Here is a 9042-nt window from a genome sequence, read left to right as displayed (position 1 = left end):
CATTGTAAACTTTATTATTCATATATGAATCTGGGACTTATGTTCTCCAGATTTGGACATATGTTATTCACCAGGATAGATTTGAATTTTATTCACTCTTTTCAGTTACTGATTTTTAAAATCATAGCATTATTACCATATAATTAGTATGGAAATAATAATAAGTAAACATAGTTTTTGTTTAATGTCAAAACTATTGAAAAAACTTGTAATATTAGTAAGTACAGAAAAGGTAATGAAAATCATACAACATATCATTTTCAATTACATGCATAATGAAGTTTAGATGGAAATCTTTCCACACAGTTCCCCAAACACGATAAGCAAATAAACATGTTATTTTATACAATAAAATTTTTACTTGAATTACCAGAAAAAAAAATGACATAGAGGTGAACATGAAAAGATACTAAATTTAAGGAATTATATTATTTTACCCCAAATATATTATTTCCTTAAATATTTTAAGATTAAACAAGGATATTATGAAAGCTACTAACAGGTTGGACATACTGTTATTTTGTACCTACATGTATTCTTAACTATTTTTGAGTCTTTGCTATAAAGGAGGAAGTCATTAGCACTCTCATTTTCTCCTACATTCTAATATTTGATATATAGACTACTACTTTAATCTGCTAAGGTTTATTACTTTACATTTTATTCCTTAACTATTAAACACTAAATTATAAAATATTTGTTCTATATTTGAATGTATCTGCTTTTGTGATCACGATTTTCCTATTTTGGAGAGTATTCATTATGATTAACTTTCTTAACTGAATACAGTTAATCATCAATAATATTTGTTCAAGAAATTGGAGTTTTGTAGTCCACAATTGATTTGAAAATAACTGCATCTTTTGGCTCATATTCTTTCCTTTAAACTTTGTAATCTTGGCATTGATGTTACTGTTAAAAAGTCTAATGCTAGTATGAAACCCCCACCCTTATAAGTGACTTGCCACCTTCTGCTCTGTACTCTGAAGTATTCTTTCCATATCCTTGAAGATCTATTTAACTAAAAGTCACCGTGATGTTATCTAGAAACCAAAGTGCTCTATATACCAAAGAAGGCTTTTTGGTCTTTTGCGGGGGAGAAATTTTGGTTTTATTATTGTGTTAAATAATCTTTTTATTTTTAGTTTTTGAGATTTACTTTTCAAGAAAGTGAATCATCCTTATTTTGAATGTCTTTTTGTCTTACTGCTTTTTTTTTTTTTTCCATTTGTGATCCTCCCCAATTATCTTAAGCCTTTTCTCTAGGTCAGTAATTCTCTTTCTCCTTTACCCCTTGGTACTACCAATTTATTTATGAGTTCATTTCTGATGTTTTACTCTTCAATAATTTTTCCTTAAATTTTCTAATTATCTTTTTGTTTTATTTGGTCTCTGATTTTATTGAATTAGCATGCCTAGTAAATTTCTTTATTCCTTAAAACACTTGGACAGACTTCCTTCTATGTCTTGGGTTAAGCTTACTATTAAACCTGGGTTCTTCATCTCCTTCTTACTATGCCTCCTTTTTTGTTGTTATTTGGTTTTCATTTTGGTTTTCCCTTCCAAAGTGTATTTCCTCAATCTCTGTACCTTTTTCATCTTTCTCATATTCTGGCCTCTTGGGGACTTTCCAATTCGTTTTTAGTCTGTTAAAGATTGCTTTACCTCTTTCCTACCACAGTGAAAACCATTTTGTGTCTCCAGATAAGATACAGTCTTTTCTGACCATTACTTGTATGTAGTCTAATAGAAGTTAGAGCTCACTGTGGCATCGCTCAGTGTTTGAGAGGATTTTCTGCTTTTACTTCTCAGGTTTGCGTCATTCCCTCCATGTATTTTGACAGTGTAACCCAATCCCAAGTGGACATGTTTAGAGGCAAAAAATACATTACAAAGTCAGTGTGTATGACAGGAAAATTTACTTGTGTCAGAGTGAGTTGCCTTGCTTTCCAATTCCTGTTTTCATTCCTTTCTCCACAGCCATTATTTTCACTACTGTTCACCCTAACTTCACTTGACTCCCTAGTATAGGAGGAAAATGCAATATCTGATGACCTCTCTTCAGTTTCAGGGACATCAATAAGAATTTTATGGATATTGAAGCTCAAAAATATGTTTTTTGACGGGTGGGCCACTTTTAGAAGCCTCACTATACTGAGTACACAGTTCTCATTAATCCATTTATATCTATATTTCAAGGATTATGGCATGCTCTTCCCCTTTTCTTCTTTAGTTGCTACTAGTGTATGTCTATCTGGATTTTTATTATATTTTCTTTTCTTTTTCCTCTTCTTTTTAAGGAATGGGGAAGAGGACGATGTTATGACTTCTATTATTTGACACAAAAGTCCAATTCTTATTTTTAAAATATATGTAATTCTTCAAAATCATAGCATATTATTCATTTTTTTTATATTTGAAGGAGACAATTTTTAGTTTAATAGAATTTTCCTTGATATTAATATACTATTGCAAGCCTTCTCTAAAATTTTAATTTTAATTTTCTTAAGAACTTAAATAGATTTATAGCATACCTGAAGGTTTAATGCATTTAAATTTTTTCTGGTCATGTAATGAAGTCAGATTATTAAAAAAATTCACTTTTAATACATAGTCTAATCTATGTATAGTCTAGTCTAATCTTCATGTACCAAAAACTATAGATTAAAATTTTCATAGAGCAACACTTTAATGCCATCCAAATTCAAGAAATAAAAACAATAAAAAATGCTATAGCATACCTGACTAATTTTTTCAAGCAAAATGCATTAAAAGTTACTTGTGTTCATAAATAATCCTACACTTAAAAATGTATAGTTTCAATAACATTCTAGTAAATGAGGTCAAATAATTGATTACTATTTACTCTTAGAGAATCTCACAAAGCATATTATGGCTTTTAACCCAACAGGAATTTAATATACCTTTAGCTCCATAGACTACTATAATTCATATAATAGTCAACCAAGGATTATTTCCTTTAAAACTTCACTAATATTAATTTTAAAAAGGAGTCAGCATACTTGCTGCAGTGTCTAAATACAAACTATAATTTAAGTAATGCAATATCATTGTTTTCATATATTGCAATAATTAGGGCTGGACATAAAATATATTAGTGACAGTGTATAGATTATAAAGGGATTTTTAAGCTAAAAATAAGACAATTAGTAATAATAAAAATGAAATTCCTATTTAAACTGAGAGCCAGCAGGTCCATGCAATACATAGATTTTAGCTGATATATATCTTGTGGAGTTTCCTCAGATGAGGTAATTCTGTTCAGCCTCCAATATCCAATCAAGTTTTATTTTATAAGTCCTTTGTCCTAGCTTTCCAGTAGTAAGGCCGTCTTACTTTTTTAAATCAAGATGGCCAGGGTTTTCCTCAAATGGATTAAAGTCTCTCTTTTTTTATTAATCATAATTCATTTCTGAAACAAATTCTTTTCTGTAACTGAGATATTAATATCCCAGATAATGTAGCAAAATGTATCTTTATCTGTTTATATTTTTAAATCATTAATTTTCCCGAATTAATTTACTTTAAGTATCTAAGAGGTATTTGGGGTAGAAGTTTGTGTTTTCTGAAACACAAGGATACACACACACACACACACACACACACACACACGTATATAATATATTAGGCAAATGCAGTTGAAAACTTTACTAAAATTAGTATTAAGATTAAAGTATAGATGATTTTCTGTTTCCAAATATGACTGTTTTTTGAATGTTTATTAAATGTATACAGTATGCTATTAACAGTGAAGAAAAATAGAGGAAGTGTTAAATAAAATAGCAAAAATTGATAACCACAGGATTATATTAAAACTACTCAAAATGAATTTTGGTAAAAATGTTTACACATGAAGAAGTGGAAAGCAATACTGAATTTGAATAACAGGAGATCAATGCAAATATTTAAGTATATTATGCTTTCAGTTTGCCATGCAGTTTATTTTTTCTTTATGTTTAAATTTTTTATTATGAGTGATTTAACAGGCTAGTATCACAGAGTTGCAATATAGAAAATCCCCCCTGTGGAAAATATGTAGTGCTTCTTGTACAATTTAAGTCTATAATTTATTTTTACACAAATTGGATGGGGATTCTCTAATCTCCTGTAATATTGATTTGGAGAACTCATAAGTTTCATCTGTCATCTAACAGAACAAGTAACTAGGTTTGAGATTTTACTTCTCCCTTATTTTGTATTCCCTACTACCCTCTGTCTCTCTTTGTCCTTTATACTCTTTATCTGTAAGAAATTAGTTTAATAACTTATTTTATGATTCTAATTTTATAAGATTTCAGCTTTTACAAATTGCCTTTCAAATATGGCAAATATTTTTCTTTAGTTTGAAAACAGTCCTTAACCAAACAGGAATTGGAAATATTAACTCTTACCAAAACAAGGATACCAAATATATTCAGTTTCAGTTTATAGACTCTAAGTGATATAGGGAGACAGAGGAAACTTCTTTCTGGAGGCTTCAGAGGCAAAGCATCAAAAGTTCTAAACAACAGAATGTAAAGCCCCCAACAGAACTTACTATTTCCCATCCCCCACCAAACTCACCATATAACCTTGGGCCTTTCTCTGCATCAAAGAACTATTCCAATGTTTGAAGAAAGTGGAAAAAAGTGAAAAGTTCTGTCTGGTCCCACTAATGTCATTGTTTCCTTCATGACACTAAAAAACATAACTAACTTTATCCTTTGGCTTGTTCAGTTACTACTGGTTTGTCTCTAACAGATTTCTCCTTGATTTCACATATTTTGAGCACGAGATTCTAATTGTTTCCCAAAACTTCTTTGACATCTGTTATGCTAATGTATGCATCCTTTGCAACATAGTGAAGTATGAAGACTTTAGTATCTTTTCGTATAGAAGATGGAAGAGATTTCTGATATAATTAAAATATCTAACTGCTCTAAACATTTTAAAGTAGAAAAAAAGGATTTTAAGATAAATCTATTTTATCTAATTTCTTATCATGTCCTAATTTGTTAACATGTTTCTCTATTGACCTTTAGATAACAACGAGGATATACTCAGCAGAATTGTTGGTTTCAGAGTAAACGTCATTGGCTCTTACATACACTTTGGATGTCTCAAAAGGAATGAGTGAAACACATAAAGCCTGCTATGATATCAAAGAACTCAATGAAAGATCCTCATTTATCTTTCAAAAGCTAAGTCAAACATATATAGCCAGAGAATTTCATAGAACAAAGTGAAGGGTAGGTTGAATGCCCCATGCTCAAGTTACTGCAACTAATTTTGTTTTACATTAAGTTAACTTACTAACATTACTCTTTCATTTTAGTTTTTAAAGCTGTTTTATACTGCCAAATATTTTGCGAGTCCAAGGAAGTAGAAATATGTTATCCAGCAGAAATAAACTATATAGTTATATGAATTGGGATGTAACACCTAGGCAAACTCATATATAAAGAACACAAAGTGCCAACTTGAATTTTGAAATAAATATAAAGTGTTTCAGCTTCTGTAACTTAACCACACAGTATACAATTGTCAGATGAGCTGTATTTTTCTTTCATGAAGTGAATATTCAGTTCTTCTCAGTCTACCCCCTTTGCTCCTCCAGTGCTGGTGGTGGGGCTAACGATGACTTGCTTTTCAGTTCTAACTTAGTCTTTTTCCTGTTGAAAGTAAAGAGAGAAAGGAAAGTAGAGAGAAAAACAAAGCAAAACACAAAAGCACTCAGCTTCCCTTCCACATGTAAGTTGAATGCTCTGTTGAGTTACTATAAGCTCTAGAACATTTTACCCACTTCCTATTCACAGATCATCTTGGGAATCTCACAGACATCTCCGGTTCATCAGGACAAAAACTTGTGATACCCACGCTTCCTCCTTACCCCTTGTCTCATCTCCAATTTGCCCCCATCTTCCAATTATACTACTATCCTGATTAAAAGAAGAAACTTCACAATCAACGTGCCTACTTTTAGCTCACCCTAACATGAGATCCAATAGTAAGCTTTGCCAATTTTGCTTTTGAAATATACTTCCAATCTCTTCCTTTACTCCACCTCCACTGCTTTGGACCTCATCCAGGCCTTGCTTGTCTGCTTTCTGGAATCCTACAACAGGCTCTGGAGTCAAGAGGCCTTGCTGAACTTCAATTCCACATCTGTGGGATGAGGATATGAGTATTATGGGGAAAGTAGGAAAGTAAACAGCCAATTCATAAACAGTAGATATTTCTTGGACCAAGAGGCAAAAAGAAGGATATTACAAAGTTGCTTGGACAAGGAGAGGACACCTGTGCCTTCATGCCCTGCAGGCCTAGAGCTGGTAGTCCGGGCCGGGGTACATCCTGTTCCCAGTTGCCTTCACCTGGAGACATTCTGAGGTGTTAGAACCACAGATCCATGGGCTGGGTGCAGGAGATCACATAATACTTCTCACTCTTTCCCAGTGACACACACATCTGGCCACCTCTCAGAGACCGGGCCTTCCACACTTGGGAGCTGGCCCAAGGCAAAGTTAGTAGCTGAATCCAAGACTGAGGTTCCACTACTTCACGTGCACAGCAGTTGCTAACAGCACATCCCCAAGTGGCAGTTAGTAAGCAGCTCAAGAAGAAATGAGTGGAGGGTAACACCCAGCTAGGTCTCCATGGGTCCCAGTGCCATCTCCAGGGAGCTGTACCTGGGACTTTACAAACACAGATGGAGGGCAGAATTTGAGCACTGGGCTATTTGCAGACTTCTGAACATCAATGTCAAATCAGGGAAATTTTCTCCCTGTCCCTATCAAAAATAGGTTCTACCCATTATTTATCCTAGCACTTTGTTTCCTTCCTTGTTTTCAAAACAACTACAATTACTTTATACAAATATTTTTCTCTTTGCTTGCTTGTCTTTTCTACTGGATTTTAAGTTCCATGAGTACTGTATAGGATTCATGGATGTTTTATTCATTTTTATTTTCCAAAAATCTATAACAATGATCCACATTGAGTGGTGATAAGTAAATATTTCTGGATTGTAAATAAAGCAGAAAATAAGTGAATCATATTTGCCTATTTGAAGTGCGTTCTTTACCTGTTTATTTACATTGAAAAAGTTTTATCTTTTCCCCACAGTCAAATTGATATTCCATTATTTGCTAAATAGTGTTTAAAGACTAAATAAGCATTTTTTAAAAATTCTTATGAGTGAACTCATAACTGGGAAGTAATTATCATAAGATCTTTTTCTTTCCCCATGGTTCCAAAATAATGCATTATTTGTAAAAGACATTATTACATTTTCAGTGCTTAAAATACAGTGGTATTTCCTTTAATATCAGAAAGAACTTTGTGCACAAAGAGGGGCATACAGAACTATTTAATTAAATATATATATATATATTGCTCTTTATAACATTATATAATTATTTTAAACATTATTCATCAGGCTTCTAATTATTAACAGATGATCAATAAAGCAAAACTCAACAGTATAATATAATTTTTTTCACTAAATACTTAAGCATTGATTAACGAAGTATTCAATTTATTTTTCTAAACATCAAAATAAAATTAAAAACCTAATAAATTAGAATACATCGAATACTTTATATATTTATTTTTATTTTTTTCTGCTTTATAACAAAGTGAATCAGTCATACAGATACATTTGTTCCCATATCCCTCCCGTCTTGCATCACCTTCCCTCCCACCCACCCTATCCCAACCCTCCAGGTGGTCACAAAGCACCGAGCTGATCTCCCTGTGCTCTGCGGCTGCTTCCCACTATCTATCTACCTCACGTTTGGTAGTGTATATATGTCCATGCCTCTCTCTTGCTTCGTCACAGCTTACCCTTCCCCCTCCCCATATCCTCAAGTCCATTCTCAAGTAGGCCTGTGTCTTTATTCCTGTTTTACCCCTAGGATATTCATGACATTTTTTTTTTCCTAAATTCCATATATATGTGATAGCATACGGTATTTCTCTTTCTCTTTCTGACTTACTTCACTCTGTATGACAGACTCTAGGTTTATCCGACTCATTACAAATAGCTCAATTTCGTTTCTTTTTATGGCTAATATTCCATTGTATATATGTGCCACATCTTCTTTATCCATTCATCCTATGATGGACACTTAGGTTATTTCCATCTCTGGGCTATTGTAAATAGAGCTGCAATGAATATTTTGGTACATGTCTCTTTTTGAATTATGGTTTTCTCAGGGTATATGCCTAGTAGTGGGATTGCTGGGTCATATGGTAGTTCTATTTGTAGTTTTCTGAGGAACCTCCATACTGTTCTCCATAGTGGCTGTACCAATTCACATTCCCACCAGCAGTGCAAGAGTGTTCCCTTTTCTCCACACACTCTCCAGCATTTCTTGTTTCTAGATTTTTTGATGATGGCCATTCTGACTGGTGTGAGATGATATCTCATTGTAGTTTTGATTTGCATTCCTCTAATGATTAATGATGTTGAACATTCTTTCATGCGTTTGTTGGCAGTCTGTATATCTTCTTTGGAGAAATGTCTATTTAGGTCTTCTGCCCATTTTTGGATTGGGTTGTTTGTTTTTTTGCTCTTGAGCTGCATGAGCTGTTTATAAATTTTGGAGATTAATCCTTTGTCCGTTGCTTCATTTGCAAATATTTTCTCCCATTCTGAGGGTTGTCTTTTGGTCTTGCTTATGGTTTCCTTTGCTGAGCAAAAGCTTTGAAGTTTCATTAGGTCCCATTTGTTTATTTTTGTTTTTATTTCCATTTCTCTAGGAGGTGGCTCCAAAAGGATCTTGCTGTGATTTATGTCTTAGAGTGTTCTGCCTATGCTGTCCTCTAAGAGTTTGATAGTTTCTGGCCTTACATTTAGGTCTTTAATCCATTTTGAGCTTATTTTTGTGTATGGTGTTAGGGAATGATCTAATCTCATACTTTTACATGACCCTGTCCAGTTTTCCCAGCACCACTTATTGAAGAGACTGTCCTTTCTCCACTGTACATTCATGCCTCCTTTATCAAAGATAAGTTGACCATATGTGCGTGGGTTTATCACTG

The sequence above is a fragment of the Mesoplodon bidens genome (genome assembly GCF_964165515.1).
Source record: "Mesoplodon bidens genome assembly, chromosome: 4".
Classification (NCBI taxonomy): Eukaryota; Metazoa; Chordata; class Mammalia; order Artiodactyla; family Ziphiidae; genus Mesoplodon; species Mesoplodon bidens.
This window is presented reverse-complemented; position numbering follows the sequence as displayed.